Source organism: Rhinatrema bivittatum, chromosome 2 (genome assembly GCF_901001135.1).
Source record: "Rhinatrema bivittatum chromosome 2, aRhiBiv1.1, whole genome shotgun sequence".
NCBI lineage: Eukaryota > Metazoa > Chordata > Amphibia > Gymnophiona > Rhinatrematidae > Rhinatrema > Rhinatrema bivittatum.
Genome location: NC_042616.1, coordinates 108,930,525 through 108,954,505, shown reverse-complemented (window position 1 = coordinate 108,954,505; position 23,981 = coordinate 108,930,525). Strand labels below are relative to the sequence as shown.

Sequence of the window (23,981 nt, the reverse complement as noted above, 5' to 3'; positions counted from 1 at the left end):
ACAAGAATCTGGCACAAATTACTGAGAGAAAGGATCAGCAAAGAATGTTACAGGAGATTAAAACTGATATTTAAAAGTGCTTTAACAATATGGAATAAGATAAAAGCTATCAATCAATAGCTATCTCTTTTAGAATTTTAGATTGTCCCTGAAAGGATCTGGAACATTTGAATATAAGAACAAAGAAACGTCTCCATGCCCACCAAGTAATCTATATGAATCAATGCATGCCGGGATTGTACATTCCAAGACAGTATGGGTCTTATAGAAATAGATTATATATAGAAAGCAGCTGTTGTTGATCTCTAAACATAATTATCAGCATCAACAGATCCAAATACTGAATAAGTGCTTAAGTATGAAAGGCAATGACCAAAATCTGGCTCTTTCCTTAAATTTGGAAAATTGTTTAGATGAGTAGAAAGAACATGTTAAAATCTACCAGTACAATTGGGGAAAGAGGCACTAGAATTTTCAAAACAAGAAAAAAAAAACTCTTTAAAGAGATCAGCAAAAAAGGATGAGCAATTGGTTAAAGCACAAATACAGTGGTAAATACACAGTTATTTCTGCAACCACAAGTAGATCAAAGCATGACACAGAAATCTTTAAGGAGAAGTGAACTTAAACCTAAAGATGAAAGATTGATAATTGCAGCCAGAGCAGTGGACCATAGGCAAGAAAACCAGTATAACAGACAAATGCAGATTCTGCAAATATTCTGTAAATATTATAATATCGCTGTACCCGAAAAGCAATGGGAAATGATCCTTACAGAATTGTGGAAAATGAAGAAGCTTTGGTCACCTGGGATATTCCAATTCCAACTGATAAATAAATAGCACAGTCAATGTTTTCTATGATGGTCTAATTCTTAAACAATAGTTTGGTTTGCATCATCTAAAGTATACGAGTGAGATTGGTTTTCATCACTATTGATATTTCTCAACTCTGAGATCTTTCTCTGATACAGATAATAAACATGACACAGATGCTGGTAGCATCTTATAGATTTATTGAGGCATAAGCTTTCAAGGACAAGAGCCCACTTTGTTTTGAAACTGTAGACTAACACGACTGCCCTGCTGGGAGATGGTAGACATGCCATTCATCTATTATTGTTTACTTCAACCATATATTCCTTAAGTAATTATTTTGTACGTATTAATTCAGAGAAAAGAAAAAAAAAGCTTGTCTTCAAATTTGGATTTTGATAAAAATGTAATTGATTCCCAAAATATCATAAGAACATAAGAAATTGCCATGCTGGGTCAGACCAAGGGTCCATCAAGCCCAGCATCCTGTTTCCAACAGAGGCCAAAACCAGGTCACAAGAACCTGGCAATTACCCAAACACTAAGAAGATCCCATGCTACTGATGCAATTAATAGCAGTGGCTATTCCCTAAGTAAAATTGATTAATAGCCATTAATGGACTTCTCCTCCAAAAATTTATCCAAACCTTTTTTGAGCCCAGCTACACTAACTGCACTAACCACATCCTCTGGCAACAAATTCCAGAGCTTTATTGTGCGTTGAGTGAAAAATAATTTTTTCCGATTAGTCTTAAATGTGCTACTTGCTAACTTCATGGAATGCCCCCTAATCCTTCTATTATTCGAAAGTGAAAATAACCGAGTCACATCTACTTGTTCAAGACCTCTCATGATCTTAAAGACCTCTATAATATTCCCCCTCAGCCATCTCTTCTCCAAGCTGAACAGCCCTAACCTCTTCAGCCTTTCCTCATAGGGAAGCTGTACTTGATCAGATTAGCTCTTGAACCTCTTCGAGCTATTAACTTGTTCAAACAGATTTAGCCATAAGAAAATGCCATACTGGGTCACACCAAGGGTCCATCAAACCCAGCATCCTGTTTCCAACAGTGGCCAATCCAGGCCATAAGAACCTGGCAAGTACCCAAAAACTAAGTCTATTCCATGTTACCATTGCTAATGGCAGTAGCTATTTTCTAAGTGAACTTAATAGCAGGTAATGGACTTCTCCTCCAAGAACTTATCCAATCCTTTTTTAAACACAGCTATACTAACTGCACTAATCACGTCCTCTGGCAACAAATTCCAGAGTTTAATTGTGCGTTGAATAAAAAAGAACTTTCTCCGATTAGTTTTAAATGTGCCCCATGCTAACTTCATGGAGTGCCCCCTAGTCTTTCTACTATCCGAAAGAGTAAATAACCGATTCACATCTACCCATTCTAGACCTCTCATGATTTTAAACACCTCTATCATATCCCCGTCAGTTGTCTCTTCTCCAAGCTGAAAAGTCCTAACTTCTTTAGTCTTTCCTCATAGGGGAGTTGTTCCATTCCCCTTATCATTTTGGTAGCCCTTCTCTGTACCTTCTCCATCGCAATTATATCTTTTTGTAGATGTGGCGACCAGATTGTACACAGTATTCAAGGTGCGGTCTCACCATGGAGCAATACAGAGGCATTCTGACATTTTCCATTTTATTCACCATTCCCTTTCTAATAATTCCCAACATTCTGTTTGCTTTTTTGACTGCCACAGCACACTGAACCGACGATTTCAATGTGTTATCCACTATGACATCTAGATCTCTTTCTTGGGTTGTAGCACCTAATATGGAATCCAACATTGTGTAATTATAGCATGGGTTATTTTTCCCTATATGCATCACCTTGCACTTATCCACATTAAATTTCATCTGCCATTTGGATGCCCAATTTTCCAGTCTCACAAGGTCTTCCTGCAATTTATCACAATCTGCTTGTGATTTAACTACTCTGAACAATTTTGTGTCATCTGCAAATTTGATTATCTCACTGTCGTATTTCTTTCCAGATCATTTATAAATATATTGAAAAGTAAGGGTCCCAATACAGATCCTTGAGGCACTCCACTGTCCACTCCCTTCCACTGAGAAAATTGTCCATTTAATCCTACTCTCTGTATCCTGTCTTTTAGCCAGTTTGCAATCCATGTAAATAACTTTAAAAGTTCTTAACCACCTGAAATCAGACCAATTATGATGACTGATTCAGGATTTAAACACCTTTAACTCTACTTATGTAAACAGGTGTTTTGTTTTGTTTTTCAAGATAGAACTCTTAGTGCATCATAATTATAACCCCCTTTAACCTTCTGCATTGAAAAGATTATCAAGCTTTATTTGAGTACATCAAAGGATGTCACTGTGATCTCTTGCAAAGAAAGCATATTCATTACTCTTTACAATCCTTACCATATGAAGTCCTTTTATCAAATATGATTGATTTCAACCTTCCCTAGCTTATTGTTCTCTCTATAATATTTGTAATGAAGAAAGATTCTGACAGTTCATTATGTGGTTCCATTATAGCAAGGATGTCAAACTTTTGTCCTCAGGCGCTTAAGCAAGTCATTTGTAAAGACAACTAGAAACAGAATGTTAGAAATAATCCAAAAACGAATGGAGAATAAAATGGAAAATAACATATTGCCTCTGTATGGAGCCGAGATGCGACAGTACCTTGAGTATTATGTGCAATTCTTGTCACCCCATCTCAGGAAAGAGATAGAGGAGCTATGGCTGAAATTTTACTGCTACAGGGCCATGTTGCAACAATGTCCCTGCATACTTTAACCATTGAAAACACTGTCTTGCAAGTGGCTGGTTGTGTAAAGAGCTTGGATGTTTTGGTTGACTCCTGTTGACATTTCTTTTTCATATTAAAGCAGTAGTGAAAGCTGGTTTCTGTAAACTACATATATTATGTGGCCTGAAATCTCTCCTAGGCCAGAGTTTCACTCTATGGTTCAGGCTTTCATGCACTATTGCAATTCTGTTTACATTGGTCCACCAGTTTCTGCTATAAGAGCACTGCAATTGCCGCAAAATGCCGCTGTCTGGTTTATTTCTGGCCAAAATGTAAGAGAGCACATTACGCTGGTCTTTTTATAGTGGCACTGGTTACCTGTGGCTTGGCAGGTAAAGTATAAAACAGCAAGTTAATTTCCTTTTGAATCTTTTCAAAGGGCTAACACAATGCTTCACATTTCTAATCTCACCCTTGAGTTGTGTTCATCACAAAGAGGGCTTCTTGCTGTTTCTTCTGTTCATGTGGCACATCTGGCCGAAACTAAAAGGGAAGGCTTTCTCCTTCACCTCAATATTGTGGAACTTGCTTCCCAAAAACTTGCACCTAGAACCTTCAAGGTCATGCCTAAGACTTCTCTTTTTCAGCAGGCCTTTTTGTGGAGGGTTTGATCTGTCAGTACTGCTTTCTTTAATTTGCTTTGACCTTTTGTCTAGACCTTTTGTTTAGACCTGCATTTGTTTTATTTGCCTCTGTATGTAATTTGTATGTCGCCTAGAGCCTATTACCAGGTGACTAGTACATAAATAATAAAAAGAAAACATGCAGATGATAAAGGGGATGGAATATCTCCCTTAATGATGAGAGACGGCAGGCTAGGGCCTGGGAGGGGACATGACCAAAATTTATAAAAGCATGAGTGGGGTGGCATGGGTAAATTAAGGATGGTTATATTTACCCTTTCACATAACACTAAAACAAGGGGACACTCCATTAATCTAACAACCAGCATTCAAAACAGATCATAGAAAGTACTTTTTCACTCTGCGTACTATCCAGCTGTGGAATCTGTTGCTAGAGGACGTGATCAAGATGACTGGCATAGTGGGGTATAAAAAATGGTTCGGACAAATTCCTGGAGGAAAAGTCCATAAAACATTATTACCAAAGTAGTCTAAAGAAAACTATTGCTATCTCTGGGAGTGAGTAATAGGAATTAGATCTACCTTTTGGGATCTCCCAAGAACTTGTGACCTGGACTGGAGACTGTTGTAGACAGGATGCTGGGCTCAATGGACCTTGGTCTGACCCAGCATGACAGTTCTTATGGACAATGGCCATGTAAATTAGACTTCCTGTATGCAAATTAGTCTTGCATATGTATTTTAGATATGCTAAAGACTTCTTTGTTGCACCTGTGAACAGGAGTTATATTCCTTTATGAACTGTCTTATACAATATTTATTTGCAGCTAACCATCTCTTCACAAAGAAGAAAGATATAGCATATTGTCAAGTTTATTTTCAGCAGAAGTCCAGGATGGGAAGAAGGGAAAAATGTATTTTTGCTTTTGAATATGTTAGACATCATTGGAGTTAGTGAAGTCAGATATGCCATACTAGGTCTGACCAAAGGTTGATCAAGCCCACCATGCTATCTCTCAATGACATGTGATTATTTTGAGGAAGTGTATAAAAAGTAGGGAATATAGAGAAAGGCCCAGCACTTGTGATAACCTCCAAGTATCTATAAGTCATAGACAAATTTAAGGATACCCATAAGATAGAGTAGCACCCTGCTTACTAAGCTGAGCAAACTCTGACTGTTCCATAAACCTGTCTAATCCCTCTTTCAATTTACCTACATAAGGTACGGTGGCCATGAGTTGCACAAGCCATGTAGTGTGGAAGGGTATTTCCTTTTGTTTATTTAAAATCTGCTACCAGATAATTTCTTAGAGCTGCCCCTTAATTCTTATTATGAGAAATGGGGCTCAATTTATCCAAACTCATTTTGGCTTGTGAAAAGCAGAAATGGAATAGACATTAATTTTATCTATTAAAAGTTTTACTCGACATTGTTTGAGTGGCATCTGCTTTCAGCAAATCAAAATCATTCTCAATTCTGCTCTCATATTTCTCACACCAAGACAGTAGCTGAAGCCTAACATTCTTTGCTTTACATTCTAAATTCAGTAAGTTTTGAAGTAAATGTCACTAACAAAATAAAGTGAAAGATAAAATATAATTTGTCTCTAAATTTTTGTAACCATAGGACTTACAGTTTTCCAGAAAATCAAGTTTGATACTTTCTACCCTGCTCAAAATGAATTACCTATTTTCTTTTATATGAAGGTTTAAAATTCCTAATTTCTCTCTCAATCTTCAAAAAACACTTGTTTTGGATAAAAACATTCCTAAGCCAATTGTCAGTTTTCTACCTGTCCACATAACTTAATAAGACACCAACAGAACTGTCAAATTATTTAAAGCAAAACGTACTTCAAAATGCAGACCAAATTCAGATTTACAGAATCTCAGCATCTCTTGTAGTTGGTTCACAAAACCCAACTCCCTACTATTCAGATCATATTTATTCAGCAGAAAGACCATGACAGCATCTTGTTAAAATAAAGGAAGCCAAGGAGGCAAACTTTAACAGGAAATCTGACTTCCGGTAGACACATCACAGGTATCACTGCAAATTGTTTTTAGGGATGAATGTTCAAAGTCATTTACATGCATGAAACATGGATCTTTGTGCATGACTGACATGGCATGTAATTACATAGGACTTGTGAATGCAAAAATATGCACATAAGCTGATTTTGTTCATATTTTTATGTGCACAAAAAAAGAGGCATACCATGGAGTAGAACTGAGGCAGATTTGTGATTTTAAAAAGCATGCATGTATGTTCACATGTCCATGGTGCACGTCGCAAAGAGCAAATGTAACTTTGTGTGTCAGTTTGTGCGCATACTTTTGCATAACATTCAAAGCAAACTTATGCACATAAGTTCAATTTGAAAATTGATGTCACTTATACACATAGCTGTTGCATAAGTTACCGGGGATGTTGCAAAATTACTTTCCCTATACCCTTTCCAATGATGTTTATTTTATGTTTCTAGGGCATGCTTTAAAGTTTTGTAGTCTTTTAAATTAGGACTAGAAATAGTTCTGCCCTCTACTGCTGCCACAATAGCCAATGACATTCTAATCCCAGCCCCAGCTCTTAAAGAGTCTTATGCACCCCACGCCATCCCAAGTAAGTAAAAGAAAGAAACAAGGAAACAGCCGCTGACTCATATTACATACATATATATATATATATATATATATATATATATATATATATATATATATATATATATTCACACACAGTTACACACAGTTCTTCCTAGCATAAGGCTTCAAAATACTGTGCACCAGCAAAGCTGTGGAATAGAGTGGGCAATGTGTCTCTGTCTCACAGACCTTTTCTCCTTTCCACCACAGCAGAGGCTGCTCAGATGCTGTTCCAGGGCAGAAGGAAAGGTGCAAGCTGCGGAGCCTGCAGCACTAAAACAATTCACTCAGTTCACTCACCCGTGAAAAGAAATGAAGTAGTGAAGGCAGACATGGTACCAGTGAGGTTCAATATCTCCCTACTCTTCTTCCACAATCCTTAGTCCTTCCCCCACCAAACTTGTCTCCTAAATCCCTCTAGCCAGCAAGAGAAGAGCGGCGCTTACCTTCATCTGTCTCCTGCTCTGCCAGTTTCACTCGAAAGTTTGAATGCATGGTGTCCTGTAGTCTTGCAGGACCTCCCAGCACTGCACTTTCAAATGCCAGCATGAACTCACCTGGGTAGAGAAGACAAATGCAAGTAAGCACAGCTCTCCTATTGCCAGCCAGAGTGGAGGATGAGAGGGGATTGGATGGGGGAAAACAGAACAAGTTGGACTGCTACAGATCCCTACACAGTGACTGCACGCTAGCAGAATTCCTCACCTTGGTCACTCATGCAAAACACAGACAGACCCTCACCAAATCCTGAATACTGGTCATTTATGTGCATAAAACCCTGACCAGCACCAACCTAGTAACTGTCTTGTTATTGTCCTTTCTGCATTGTAATTTTATTTCACTTTTATAATAACTATTGTGTTTTTTTTTTTCTTTTTCTTTTAACCACATGAGGTCAATTTGTGAAGGAATTTCTGTGAGTAAAGCAATGTTTTATACACAGAAATGACACAAAATTGCCCAACTAATATGCGAGTAAACTTACATGCATGCAACATGCTTGCATGTAAGTTTATCTGGCCTAGGTGGAGGCATTTAAAAAGGCATGCAAGTAAATTCTGTGCCATTTAGCCGGTGTAACTTGTGCGGGTAGATTTGGTAGGATAATTTTCAAAGTGGACTCGTGCATGTATGTTTACTTTGAAAATCAGTGTAACTTATGCTTATATTTGTCAACTTTTTTATTCACATGTTTATATATCCCCCATCCCTGTGGAATAAATGACTGTGATATCAGATTGGGGCAGAATTACTGTACATATTGGAAAAAAAATTAAAACTTGGCTTTTCTCTCAACTTGAGATGTAGGATAATGTCCCTTTCTGGAGACTTATTGAAGAAGTAAATGAGATCATCAAGATTTAATGACAGAACTAATTGGGTATAATAATGTCTGATGTGACTCATGGGAGAATTTGGCAGTATGAGACAGCAATTTGTTAGTATAAAGTGATTTTAGGTGCTTGCCATTGTTTTTTATCAGGTCAGGGGGTGGGAAGAAAGAGGATCAGGTAGGCAGAGGTTGGATGGAGTAGAAAATATAAGAGAGTTCCTAAATTATTTTTCCCTGAAAAAAAGCAGTATAAATTAGGGTGGGCATTCATTTGCAACAAAATAGGAAATACCAACAATATTTCCTATTTCACTGCAGTTTGTGGCTCCAAAAAAAAAAAAAGCCAGAAAAAAAACTCAAAATTTTGTGTGGGGATTTTTTTTTTTTTCATTTTTTTAAGAAGTTATATTTAATTTAAAAAAACCGCTGTGAGAACCCACCCCCAACCCTTCCTTTTTATTAAACTATTCAACCCTAACCAGCTGGCTCACCATTGCCTACCCCCAGACTCACCAAAATGTCCCTGGTGGCCTAGTGGGCGCCCAGGCTCAACCTCCCACTCTCGGACGCAGTGGTTGCTACTATTCAAAATGGCACAGGCATTCGTGTTCCCCTTATTGTGATAGGGACTACCGGTGTCATTGGGTAGTCTCTGTCACATGATGGGGCAATGGGTGGCCCGCACCATTATTCAAAATGGCATCAGCCAGCCCTGTCACATGATAGAGGTATCCCCTATCATGTGACAGAGGCTTCCCAATGGTACTGGTAGCCTCTATCACATCATGAGGCAAAGGGCAGCCCGTGCCATTTTGAATAATGGGAGCCACCGGGCTCAAGAGTAGAAGGTTATTCTCAGGCCCTCACTAGACCACCAGGCACATTTTTGTGAGTCTGGGGGTCGAGGGGCTTGGGAGGGTGGGCCAGCTGGTCAGGGTTGAATAATTTAATAAAGGGGAAGGGTTGAGGGTGGGTTCTCACAGCTTTTCTTTTTTTATACGAAACGAAATAAAATCCTATAATCTGTGGGTAAACTCAAAATGGCCCACCCCTGAAACAATAGGGAAAACGAGATGAAAATGTTTTTGCTACCAGCCCTACTACATATGCACACACATACACACTGCCCTCCATTCTGGGGAGTAACTCTGTTTAAGCTACAATTACCTTCAAAAATATTTTATTGTAGTATTTAAACATGGGAAAGACCATTTTATCATATTTTTCTGACAACTATCGTGCTTCTTTTGTTTTTCAAAGAAACCTTTTAAGATCATTTATCTTTTATGTAGTATCACAGTGTTATCTCCTGCTGTTAGGGAGAAATGAATGAGTTTACAGAGCACAACATACCGACGGCAAATCATGGGGCCTATTTACTAAAATGCAGTATTCATACAGTGAGGAAAACTGCCATGGGATTTATTGAACTGCGATAGTGAAGTGCTGCAGTTTAGTGAATCCAGCAGTAGCTTTTCCGCGAAATCCCAGCCACAACAACCTGCTAGGGTGACCATCCATCCCGGGTCTGCCATGTTTTAAGTGGCAAAATACACAAGGATCCAGCTATGTGTAGAACTCAATGTAAACTTACTTTGCAACCGTCATACATAGCCTCAGTAGTATAATGGCTTATAGTGTCAAGCCCTTGCAACTCTGGGCTTGAATAATCATAGGTTGCTGTAAGAATTAAAGAAACAAACACTGTGTCAACACTACAAATGTTTGCTCTAGACGTTTTCCACCAGCCAGGGGAGTAATGTCTTACTTCCTGAAGTGCACGCTCCAACACGGCAGTGTTTCGGAGTGTCAGACTCCTTCCTCAGGGAACTTCAGGGAGGTGATTTGCTGGTGTAATTTTTGAAATGATGTTTCTGGTCAGTCAAAAAGTGGTGCAAGACACTGGCTGAAATCGGTGCCCCAAAAGTGAGCAGCCTTGCCGAGATTCTTGCCGCTAAAAGTTTTAAGTGGCTGCATGGCCACTGGAAAGCCCCCAGCAGAGTATCTGAAAAATCTCTTAGGCCTAGTAGAACCCCCTTTTCTCAAGCCAGCTCCTAAACCTCAACCCATTAAAATGATAAGATCTGGAAAGAATCCTCCACATCCCTCGCCCCCAGATAAGACGTCCCATCTGACTCCATCTGATCCCAAGTGCTCCACTGCATCTCTCACGTAAGAGGGGCAGAGCAGAATCCGGGGGTAGCTGGCACCACTCGGAATAATGACGCTGGTGAGGGAGGAGCAAGAGGGGTTGCTTCTGTCCTCCAGGATTTCAAGTAAGCTTGGGAAGAGGTCATGGGAGGGGTTTCAAGGTAGTAGGGCTTCTTAACTGGGGTGGGGGGGGGGGGGGTCTAATGAAGGCTTTTTATAAAGATACATTTTTTAACTGGTTGAGGTGTTGGAAGTGGATTTCAGACATTCTAGTGAGGGGGCAGATTTTGAGGCCATCTGGTCCCTTTAATTTCCTATTCCAGGAGCATTGGAAAATGTGGCAGCATTCCGATAATCCTGTGGTAAAGTTAAGAACATATTTGTAATTTCCATAATAATAATAATCAGCTGCCTTGTGAACATTTGGTTTGAAAATACATGTTCATGTCTAAATAAAAGTGGAATTGTTTTAAAGTGCTTTTATGTATGCTGGAATCTCTCCTCATTGGCCTTCTCCCTCCCCCCTTCTCTCTCCCCCCCCCTCCATCTCTGCCGATCCTCTAGTCCATATCTCCCACATCTGCTGTTCTAACACCCCATCTCCTCTCTCAGTAACCCCAAGCTTCCTGTTATTTGAGCCCTTGAAATAACATGCTAAAAAATTAACACTTAGGCCAACGCGAGCATGCACTAAATAGTGCATGGAGGAAAGCATATCATGTTATTTAGTTTGCACTTGCTAAAGCCTTTTACATTTGACATTCCTTCATTTATATGACTATACATACAGTATAAATTTTAGCATTTGCATGGCAATGTTTTTAAAGCTTTTTTTTAGAATGCATAGCAAATATTGGGGTAGATTTTTTTAAAAAGCGCGTTCGCGTACTTTTGTTTGCACACCAGGCGCAAACAAAAGTATGCTGGATTTTATAAGATACGTGCGTAGCCGCGCGTATCTTCTAAAATCCTGGATCGGCGCACGCAAGGCTGCCAATTTTGGGCAGCCGGCGCGCGCCGAGCCGCACAGCCTGTCACCGTTCCCTCCGAGGCCGCTCCGAAATCGGAGCGGCCTCGGAGGGAACTTTCTTTCATCCTCCCCTCACCTTCCCCTCCCTTCCCCTACCTAACCCACCCCCCCCCCCGGCCCTATCTAACCCCCCCCCTACCTTTATCCACGGATTTACGCCTCCGAGAGGGAGACGTAAATCCACACGCACCAGCGGGCTGCTGGCCCGCCGAGACTCGACCCGGGGGCGGTTCCGGAGGGCGCGACCATGCCCCCGAAAACCACGCCCCCGGTCCCGCCCCCGAAACGCCGCGTCATCGGGTCCCGCCCCCCTCGACACGCCCCCGACATGCCCCCCCTCAAAAAACCCCGGGACCTATGCGCGTCCCGGGGCTCTGCACGCGCCGGCGGCCTATGGAAAATAGGCCGCCAGCGCACAAGGCCCTGCTCGCGTAAATCCGGGCGGATTTACGCGAGCAGGGCTTTTAAAATCCACCCGATTATATTTTGCGCATGCTAAATTGCCTTGGCATGCATGCTAAGCTAGACCCACTAAGCCTTTCAAAATATATCCCTTGATCTCCAGGATATTTATTTACTTATAAAGGGGTAGATTTTTTAAAAAAGCGCGTTCGCGTACTTTTGTTGGCGCACCAGGCACAAACAAAAGTACGCTGGATTTTATAAGATACGCGCGTAGCCACGCGTATCTTATAAAATCCTGGATCGGCGGGCGCAAGGCTGCCGATTTTGGGCAGCCGGCGCGCACCGAGCCGCGCAGCCTGCCTCCGTTCCCTCCGAGGCCGCTCCGAAATCGGAGCAGCCTCAGAGGGAACTTTCTTTCGCCCTCCCCTCACCTTCCCCTCCCTTCCCCTACCTAACCCACCCCCCCCCCCCCGGCCCTATCTAAACCCCCCCCTACCTTTATCCATGGATTTACGCCTCCCGGAGGGAGAAGTAAATCCACGCGCGCCAGCGGGCTGCTGGCGCGCCGAGACCCGACCCGGGGGCGGTTCCGGAGGGCGAGGCCATGCCCCTGGAACGCCCCTGGCCGAAACCACGCCCCCGGGCCCGCCCCTGAAACGCCGCGTCCCGCCTCCAAAACGCCGCATCGTTCGGCCCTGTCCCCGACATGCCTCCTTCAGAAAACCCCGGGACCTACGTGCGTCCCGGGGCTCTGCGCGCGCCGGTGGCCTATGCAAAATAGGCGCGCCGGTGCGCAAGACCCTGCTCGCGTAAATCCGGGCAGATTTACGCGAGCAGGGCTTTTAAAATCCACCCCAAAATGTATATACCGCATAAACAGTTACCACAATAAAAGCAGTTTACAAGCTCATATTTATAATAAAAAAAAATTAATACAATAAAATACAAACAAACCTCTAACTGCCTACCACCCCCCCAGTACTCTCTTAATCTCTCTTCCCACTCCACTCATGTCCCAGCCCCACACTCCCAACCTTCTTTCCCCAGGACAGCTCCAATGTCTTCATTATCATGTTCTATACAATCACCCTCAATAATCCTTGAAAGGGAATAAATGGGCCTTAACCATCTTCTGATATTTGAAATAATTCAATTCATCCTTAACCAGAACTGGAAGTGAACTCCAAGGCCAGCAGCATTGTAACCACAAGTGCCTGCCTCAAACAATGGCCGGTTTTAAACCTGTATCCCTGAGATAACCTCAGAGAAAGCCCTGAGAGAATCCAGGCACTTGTCCGGGTTTATACCAAACCTATTTGTCGGACAGATATTTCAGGCCAATGGCCCTCATATAGCAGAAGGTCAAAGTCAGCAATATAAACCTGGCTCTCGCAGCTATTGGCAACCAGAGTAATGAGAAAAGCAATGCTGAAAACCTGCTGCATTTTTTTTTAGCCCTGCTGTTTAAGGGAGGATTGCAAATTCAGTGCCTGTTAGTCAGCTACAGTAGGTAAAAAAAAAGAAAGGAGTTTTGAACCCATGAAAAAAGTGTCTTTGGGTTTGTTTGTTTTTTCCCCCTGTCATTCTGAGTCCTTGCTAAACTCAGAACAGAGTAAATAGGACTGAAATGAGGGCTTCTGTGGATCTGAGCCAGAGCAAAAATGTCCATTCCTTTGTATTATCATCAACAGCTGACACAATTTGGGGCTCAGTTCTCAGGAAAATGAAAAATAAAAGAAGCAGCACCATTTATTCCAGAAAAATATATGCAAAAACCATTAAAAATATCCAGGTGGAAAAGAGAGAGAACTTTTCAGTTCAAAGGTTTATTTTCGGAATTTTTTTTTTACTTCTGTTCAGAAATTGTTCTGTATTTCATGACAAAACCCATCCCAGCATTTCCAATAGTTAAAAGGCCTGTGGAAAGCTAGAGTGGGTGTTGTATTGAAACAACATGGGATAGATCTTACCTATAGTTGTATCCCTATATATGGACTTTTCAGGAAGAATGGAGAATGTGCATTCCATTTTATTAAAAATATTTCCAAGTGAAGACATGTGGCAAGATTTGTTTAAATATATTTCCTCCACCACCCCCACCCCTATCCCCTACCTTCTAAATTCAATGGTATAAATGTCGCCATAACAAAGTATCAAATTATGCACAAAGTCCACACAGAATTTTTTTTAGCTTTAAAATGGTGGGGAGGGAGGGATGAGGTGGAATTTTTTTACAAACAGAAATCTAGCTTGTTGCTGAAACAAACTGTAAATGTGAAAATCTGCATAGTGAATAGACTTCATATATACATATATTTACCTTTCAAATGAAGGCTGGCTGGGACTGTAAAATAAAATGCTATACAGTTTTGTACTTTGTACAGTAAAACCTTTAGCATTAATTGCTCCTGAACATTTACGACTTTGAGTATCCAAAATCCGAACATAAAAAGCTTTAATTTCTATGCAAAACAGATAGGTTGATTGAGGTATAATTAAAATGGTAATTATACCCTTAATGCTCTATATTTGACTTTTCAGAAAATGTTATGCTCCAAGAAAAGCTATTTAAAGATCAGAGGAAAATGTTTGAAAATGAATGTATTCAAGATGTTTTAAATCTTTTTAATATCCAGTTATTGATTTTTACATACTTTCCGATGTAGCTGAAGCATTTTCATCATTTGTTTCAGTGGCTGGAAATAATAAAAAAAAATCATTGGAATGTGAAAAGACAAAATGAATGCCGGATTGCAGAGGCTGGTATTTAGGGTGATAAACATTTGAGATGTTGGGGGGGGGGGGGGGGGGTGTAAAATCGGGATGACATGATGACTCTTCAAAGCTCCCTGCCTCAAGCCCATCTTCCAGTGTAGGCACTTGGGCTCACCAGGCAGACAAAAACTAAATTTGGTCACTCCACCGTGGGTTTGGGACGTGTCATTGCTGTACTCCGAGCAGTGCAAATATGTATGACATTTTCCTTTTGATCCCTCGTTGAATGTTTAGAATTAAAAAAAAAAAAAAAAAGAGAGAGAGAATACCTAGAGCTATAAATCAAATGTCAGGTGCAGCATTCTACTGGAACCGCATCAATATTTCATGATGTATGGCTTGCTGGAAGGCTTTAGGAACAGCGGTCATGCCAAATATGACACCCGGTGTGCTTTGCATTCAGTCATCCATGATCAGCGCCCAAAGCTGCAGTAAATGAATCCGAGAAATCGTGGAGGTTTGGTACCACTGGTATTACAAAGCGAACGCGATGCTACAGCTCTGGCCTTGCCAACAGCAAGCTTGTTATGCCCTGTGAGCGCACGCCAGGGCCTGTGCGGTTGCTGCCTTCCCAGCCTGATTAGTAAAAATCTTTGTTCCCAGTGGGTTTCGCTCTCCGATCCTTTCTCTGGCTCTGCCGGCAGTGGAGTCTTTGCTGGTCCAGATTTGCAGTTCCTGAGTTTCTTAGAGCTGACAGGCTCCTTCTGTGGCCGCCTGGATCTCTGCTGCTGAATGACACTTTTTCTGGGAGTGCATCACTAAAGCTCAACAAGCTGGCAGTGGCTTGCAGGGAATCAAATCACGTTTCTTCTCTTCCAAAAGTAGTCACGTTTGACTGTATTCACCCCTCTTGTGTAGTTAGGGATAAACCAAAAAATCAGTAATAAGGATAATACTTGATACAAAGACATAATGCACGTTTGTTATTGTTTAGAGGGAGGGGGGCTTACTGTGGGCCTGATTTTCAAAAGCATTCACATGCTTAAAAATGGGTTTTACGTGTGTTTAAATGCACTTTACCTATGTACGCGGGCTTTTGAAAATTGCTACACTATGAGCCATTGAACTGCCCACAGGATTTACCTGCATAAGTGCACTTTTCGTGGGTAAATGGCTTTTGAGAACTGCCACAACAGAAGTTACATTTACAGGTGTAAATCCTTTTGCATATTACCTCTTGGAGTGAGTATGTGTGAGCACCAGCATAACCACAAGCGTAAGCGTATGGGGTTTGTTTTTTTTTGGGGGGGTGCGCCTATTGAGAGAGTGAGAAAGAGTGAGTGAGTGTGAGACACCTCCTGCCAATCCGCACCAAGCTTAGGTCAAAGAGAATGCCAGGCAGCGTTCCTAACTATGATGATGTCACATGCAGCAAAATGGCTCGAATTGCTCTACCATCAATCTGGAGGCTTCACGGTGATTGCAGTGGCTTTCTTTATCAAGGGGGTTGGCAACACATAACCTATGAGTCTGCACCTGCCAGAACCAACTAGATCCATCTCGCTAGAACCCAGGAGACTCCGAGGGAGTTTAGCAGCAGCCCAAGTGAATTCCAGTTGCAGAATGGAGACTTGCAGAGATTCATATTTCTCCTAGTTCGTGCCCACTCATGCCCCTAGGAGAGAGAATACAGCACTGAATCTCCTCCTTCCCAGGATTAACCTCTGTTTTCAACATTAAAACTGAGAGTAGCCACTAGGTTCTATGGATCCTGTAGTTAAGGCAGGGATTCCCCTCAAGAAAGAGGCTGTCCGGGGTCTTGAACACGTAGATGATAACTTTGAAACAGCCGTGCGGGCACACATATAAGCGCATTTGTCAACTCACGCCCAGAGATGCATTCATTTTGTAAGATACACGTGTATATGCGGCATGTTATAAAATAGCCTGACTGCGTGCACTTATCGGCACAATTTTAAGTGGGTGCATGCATGTGTGCCCAAATTCTGCTTCTACCATGTAAATAGGGGGATTTTTTAATTTTATTTTAAATAGGGGGATTTTAGTACATGTGCGCGCCGACGCAATTTCCAGTTTTCCAAGTTCGGTCCCAGTTCACCCAGGCAAGGATAGGACTTCCAAACCCCCCAGGTTTAATAGCCTCCTTTCCCCCTTGGTAGCCCCTACCCTTAAAACCTTGCTGACACGCCTAGATTTCTTTTTTTTATTACTTGCACGCCATCCATAGCAGAAGTAAAGCTACGCGGCAGAGGACCCCGGTGCGCACTTGTGCACGTAAGTATTTACGCGCTGGTTTCATTGAGAAATCCAGGAATGCCCATGCCCCACCCAGGCCACACCCACACCCCGCCCTTTTTTGAAAAATATTTTGTGCGCATAGACAAAACTTGTGCAGTTTTGGCGCGTGCCGGGCTTTTAAAATTCAGTTATTATTGTAGTGTGGAATAATTTATTCTAAGCTCTTGGAGCCAGGGACTCACTCAGTGATTACATCTGAGACTTCAAGTAGAACCCTCTTTGAGTTCTGAAATGGAGTTCCGCAGTTGCTCGATGTCTTCTTCTATTATGTGAGGAATCGTGTAACCCCCCCTCTGGTGTCTGTGGATGTGGACCTGTAAATAACTTTTTCTATCTGATGTGCAAATAAATCAGAACTTCTCTGGCAGCACACTCTAAGCATCAGTGCAAAGTTTGCGAATGATCCCTGCACAGTAAGGAAGGTGCTTGATCACAGATTCTGGAGAGGGTCAAACAGTGTGCAGAGAAGTCTGAGCAACCTTTCCACAGGTCCACTACCCCATCTGATCGACCACTGAACACTAAGAACAAATGTTCCCTTTCATGTTTTCCGGGGCATGTGTGGACGCACTCTACTGTTGAGCACCTCATTTTTGCAGGTGAGAAACAAGGGTATGGCAGGCGGCAGGGGGGGGGGGGACACCCTCCCTCTCTCTCTCCCTGTCCCCCCATCCCTTCCTGTGAGCTGTTTCTACCTTAGTGCCACCACTTACTGCTGCTGGTCATTCTCCCTCGTTCTTTCCATCTTTCTCTTCTTCCCTTCCATCTATTTTCTCTTCATTACCATCTCTTTTCATCCTCCCTAGCTTTTCTCATATTTTTCAGCTCTCCACTCCATTATCCCCTGTCCTACCTTTCCATTCCTTTTGTCTCCCATCCCTTTTATTTCCTTCCCCTATTCCCCTATTCTCCACATCATCTCACATCCATATGCTTCCTTTTGCATTCTTTCCCTTTTTCACCAAACCTACATTTCTCTCTTCCCCAGCATCTGCGTTCCTCTCTCTTTCCCCCTATCCTTCTTCTCCAGCATTCAACTTCCTGCTTCCTTCCCCCCCCCCTCCCCCACCTGCAATCATCCTCAGAGCTACCAAGGGGGAGCAATTATAAGAGGGAGATTTTGAGCATGTGTCACAGTGCATGCCCAACTCCACTCCTTCCGGAAAAATACTGTATTTATACTGATGACAGCAGGAATGAATGAGAACGACAGATAAGGATCTTATTTGGAATAATGTGTGCATTTCTGGAGAGCACACCTTCAAAAGGATATAAACCGGCTGGAGTCAGTCCAGAGGGAGGCTACTAAAATGGTCAGTGGACTTTGTTCTAAAGCATATGGGGATAGACTTAAAGATCTAAACATGTACACCCTGGAGGAAAGGCAAGATAGGGGAGATATGATAGAGACATTCAAGTATCTCAAAGGTTTCCCATGCACAGGAGGTGAGCCTCTTTCAATGGAAAGGAGGCTCTAGAAGAAGGGGTCATGGGATGAGGGTGAAAAGGGGTAGACTCAGGAGTAATCTTAGGAAATATTTCTTTACAAATAGGGTAGTGGATGAATGGAACAGCCTTCCAGTGGAGGTGGTGGAGAGAAAAACAGTATCTGAATTAAGAAAGCAGGGGATAAATGCAGGGGATCTCTGAGGGATGGATGGGAATTGTAAAGCTAAATTAGTTGGACAGATGGGCCATATGGTCTTTTTCTGCCATCATGTTTCTGTGTCTATAACCATTGTTTCGCTTACCTCTGGGAGCCCCTTGCCTTAGATTAGCTACATAGCACAGGGAAAAAGAGGTAGGAAGTCCTTGTCAAAATTAAAATAAACAGATTTCCAACCCACGTGTGTGCCACAAAATGTGGAGTGAGCAAGAAATAAATTATCCTTACCTTTGCTTGCTTTCCGTCTTCTCTTCGTTCCATCTCTGCCATCTTACTCTTTTTGGTGTCTTCCTCCCTTTTTCTTTTCTGGTTCAGTTCTCTCTTTAGTTGTCTGGTGGGCATTGATTTTCAGAAAACCAGAATCCTATTTTAAGTTTCTGGAATATATATATATTTTTCATTTTATTCAGAAAATGTTTATGAAGACATTACATTTGAAAGTGCTCACTTTCTAGAAAGGATGGATGCGCCATCCTTTTGAAATGCAGACAAAATTTGAGTCCTGCCCTCATTGATTTTAACATGTATAAAGTAAACACAGGTCAAAAGTCAGATTTTGATTTCAATATCTAACCATGTTTTACTTTTAGAGCATTTGGTGTGACAAGTAATGTTCTGGTGGATGGCAGATGGTTGAGGTCTAGCATTTTCCTGGTGTCAATTTAAAATCGATTGATACCTATATTTTTTTCAAGTTTTTATGTCACCATGGTGAGTTTTATTGCAAAGAAATCACTTTAAAAACATTCAGTTTTGCAAATGAAATAATATACTAACAAAGGATTGTCCTTCATAGACATGAAGTGATAATAACTCATAGATTAAATCAGAACTATTTTATTGGGGGGAATTGTGAGATTGAGGGAGTTTGTAACTAATGAGGTCTGTACTGAAAAAAACTTGACTGTGTGGTAACCTACATTTGCAATGAAAAGGGATATAGATTTTAAACTAATGAAACAAGATTATTCAACATTTTGTGTTTAAGTCTGTGTGTGTGTATTTATATATATGTCTATGCGGCAGCAGGAAGCATATGCATACTTGTGGCCTTCTGAAAATGTGCTTGACTCGCACAAAAGCTATGTATGTGCCAATTTTAGAGGGAATTTTTGAAGAATTATGCGTGCAAACATACATTGTATGCATGTATCTGCTATTTGATAAATCTCACGAGTATGTGCAGTCTTGCAGTTGCATTTAAATTTTAACGTGGGGGGTGGGGGGAGGTTTGAAGAGCAGTCTAGGGACATTCCAGGGTAGGGCTCTGAAGTATCCGTGCAAGTTTTTATTTTGCAAGAGGTATACATGCATACGGTACCGAACTTGTCCGAACACTTTTATACCTGCTAATTGACTTGTATAATTCAAATCAAACTTGTCTTTTGTGTGCAATTTTCGAGTGGGAGGTCTAGATGAACTGGAGGGGGTTCAGGATGAAGCACTAGAGGGTCTGTGTGAACTAGTGAAGCTCTGCGTGAACTGGTGGAGGTATCAGCGAACAGGTGATTCCAATGATGTATGCAACTACTTGCAGAATGGTGTACATGCATACTTTAAATATACTTACCTCTGCATTTAATTCTGGATTATCACTCGTGAATTTGCACAATTATTTTAAAAAAATGGATAGAGTAAGTATACGCTTTCCTGCATTAGAAATATGTGCATGTACCAAAACATGTGTGTGTACTTTTGGACGGAAATATTCAATATTTTGTGAAATATGTGGCTCCCATCACACATTTTATAAAATGCTTGCATAAATCTCTGTGAACCCACTTGCACGTGTAAATTGTGTACTGTGGACGGTTTGAAATTGGGCTCCCTAGGAGCACAAACCCCATGTAAGCCTTTGAAAATACAACTTTAAATGAACCTGAGAGCTTTAAATAAGCTCAGAGGTGGAAAAATATTCAAAACAGTCACCAACCAAAACTTAGTTGCCTAGAAAATTATAAACAGAAAAATTTGTTATTTTGTGCTTTTTATTTTTCTTGATTATTTTTGTGTTTTTTGCATACTTTATACATTTTTAGGGCAGAAGAGTATTTCCATGATTCTTTTTTCACGTTATTTACTTTCCATTCTGAGTATCTCCTTTTCCGCCTAAGCAACTGGCATCTGGCAGCATAGAAATATTGCCTCTTCCCTGGGCCCAACCACACCAAAATCTCCCCTCTATTCCAGCAGCATTTCTTCCTCTGGCAGCTCAGGATTTTTCCAGCCCTGTAGAGGCTATAAAGACACTGCAAGAAAAGGTCTGAAGGGCCTTCCATGCAATAAAGAAACCCTTGGACAGTTTCAACCACCCAGCAAAACTTCCATTAAAATTATTCAATAGCATCATTGAACCAATTTTTCTAAATGGGAGTAAATTCTGGGGTCTATGCAGAATGGGACATAATCTCAATATTAACCCTGCACCTCCATGTCTGTAAACAGTCAGCATCCACAGAAACTCCTCCCTCACTCACAAATGCAGAGCTCAGATAGAATCTCACCAAATATAAAGTAAGTGACCACACATTTGAAATTTGTAGATAAAAACTGAAATAGAAACCCCAAAAAGCCAGACTCTGCAAGTCTAGCTTTTTGGAGAAACAGAAATCCATTTTTTCCTGTATTGAGTGCAAAGATTTAAGATAGAAGAGAGATGTATGTTTCCAAAACTGATAATTTCAATCAGTAAAGTTAAAATAAAATGCTTTTTTCTACCTTTGTTGTCTCAACATTTTATTTTTCTAATTGTGTTGGTCCTGATCTCTTTTTTTTTCTACATTTTTCTTCTTGACTGTCTTCTAGCTCCTTTTTCAGGGTCCCCTGTTCATTTTCCATTTCTTCTCTTTCCTCCTGTCTTCTTCACTTCCTTCCCTACATCTAACTCTATTAGTCTTTCCCTTTTCATCTCATTTTCTCTTTCTCTCTTTTCTGCCTCTTTATCCATACCTCTCTCTATCTACTCATACCTCAGTAATTGTCACGCTGATTCTTTCTCGTCAACCATCCCCTTTCAGTGTCCTTCCCTACCAAGCCTCCTCTCTCATACTCTCTCATCCACCATCACCATCTCTTTATCTCTCCCTCCTTGCTATTTTTTTTACATCTTTTATTGTCTTGCTCACTCCTTCCCATCTTTGGTTTTACTCCTTCATCTCCCCCATAACCCCTCTCCATCTCTTACCCCAATCCCTGCCTCCCAGTCCATAATCTTCTTTTCACCTATTTCCTACCTACTGGCTTTCCATCACTCATTCTCACTCCCTTCCCAGCTCATCTCCCCCTTCTGTCTTTCATCTTCTCTCCAGTCCTCCTATCACCATCCTCTCTCACACTGTCCTCAGCCTCCTATTTCCTGCAACTCTCTAGTCCCCCATTTCAACCCTCTGCACTCACCATTCTACAACTCAGCCCTCATCCATTTTCCTCTATTTATCTCTGCACCAGCCTCAGCTCCCTTCCTGTTTCTAATCCCTTTCTTCTCTTACCCCTACCCCTACCCTACTCCCATTCCATTTCACCCCTCCTCAGATAGTCCCACAGCTCTGACCCTTTCCTCTCTCACTCTATTCCCAGACCCCCAGGTCTGTCACATCGTCTCTCAACTACAGCCCTCCCATCCGTCCCACTTCAACTACCCAACCCTTCTCTCACATGCCCATTCATACACTCTAGCCCTTTATCACATTCCCATTCATACTCCCCAACTTCCAGTCATACTCCTGCTAGCCTTAATCCCTCCCACTGACTCCCAGTCTCGCACCCCTATACTAATATAATTCTTTCTCCTAGTTCATCTCTTGCCATTCGCTTCATTGCATCCCCCAGTCTCCTTGCCTTTATTTGGTAGCTGCTGCTTGGGATGGGATGGGAGGGGAGCAAGAGGTTCAAATCTGGCAGGCCAACACTTCCCCTTGGTGTATTTTGAGATCAGCAGCAAAAAGTGCCAGGCCATGAGTTCTGAAGTTGCTCACACTACTGAGGCAAATTCCACAGAGCAGACAGCAATCACTAGAGGGGCTCCCTCTGCTCCTGCTTCTGGGGGGTGTCCAGGCTAAGGGGCAGCATGTGCAGCCGCTGGATCGCTGCTACACGGTTAGAGGCAACAGTGATAAGAAACCTATAACCAGGGTAGGATACAGCCCCTGATCATCGGGTTATACAAATATCTTCCCTGCCAATCCCCATATCTCATGGCCATCTCCTTCTACAATAGTTGTATTTGCCATCACCCAGAAAGCTGTGGATATTTATACTCCAGAGTCCAAAAATATTGTCCTATTAATAGGGGTCTACTTATCAACCCATGATGTATATTAATGTGTGTAATTAGTAAATAGCCCTCACTGCAAATAATGAGAACTGTGGTAAATAATGCAGATCTCAATATAAGGGAAATATATGCAGTACATATACTTTTATATATTTTTCTGTATAGATATCATTTCTGCTCAACCCTTTCTCAGGTTTCCTTTCACTAATTTTGTTAAACTTTGGAACTTTTTAAAATGTTTCAGAATACATTACTATAAAATGAATCTCCTTTACAAGATTATAAAAAATGGATTTTTCTTCTCTTCATTGAGAGGAGCTGTTTCAGAATGCCCTGCAGAAGGGTTATGGCTGACTGATTTTTAGTCATTGAAGCTACTTAGCAAAAAAAAAAAAAAATCATGCTATGGATTTTTGTCAGACAGTTAGCTAAAAAATATATGGTAAATAGCAGCCCGCAGAGAAATGAGCATTTTACATATCAATCATATGAAGTAAAATCCTGCATGGCAGTTACATCATCCTGCTTCTGACTTGATGCCGACATTTTGTATCAAATGGAAGTGTGTTTTACCCAATAATGGACGCAGAGTGGTTATTCTGTGTAATGAATTGCTTAGAAGAGAAAACACTTCTAAAAAAGACAGGAAATATTTGGCTGCACAATGTTTATTTTTAAATCAAAATTTATTAGCTTGGACTTTGTTATTGAAGATTTAGGCCTATTTACTAAATTGTGCTACATTTACTGCACAGAACACTACCATGGAATTTATTAAAACTGCGGTACAGAGTATCACCAATTTAGTAAATCCTGCAGTAGTATTCTGCACGTTCCTGATGACAGCAGCACGCTATGGCTGCTTTAAAGGGGGCGCCAAGCCCCAGAAAAGCCTCCCCAGCTCCAATTCAAAAAATCCTTGGAGGTTTAGTGGGATCCTCCATTTCTCAGTTCCCCAGCTGCAACCTCAAATGGATAAAAATTAAAATTAGGAGGATCCAGGGGCTATTAGGGGAGAACGTTTTACATCTGCTGGAGGATGGGAAGGAGGGAAAGAAGGATCCCCCTACCATGGCGTCATCACCACAGGACTCCACTCCCTACAAAACCCGAAGCCCACGCCACTTATTCCGAGGGTCCTGGTGCTGCTAAGAGGTTGTGGGCACTGTGGGGAGAGTGTTTGCTGTATTGGCTGGAAGAATGGGAGGAGGAGGAGGAGGAAAGAACTCCCTACTGT

The 23,981-nt window shown here is 41.5% G+C and overlaps 1 protein-coding gene across 1 annotated transcript in view; it reads left to right on the top strand.

Moving 5' to 3' along the window:
- The window catches only part of ADARB2 (adenosine deaminase RNA specific B2 (inactive)), a 1,217,300-nt gene that overhangs the window by 945,634 nt on the left and 247,685 nt on the right, over positions 1-23,981 (top strand). The window lies entirely within an intron of this gene.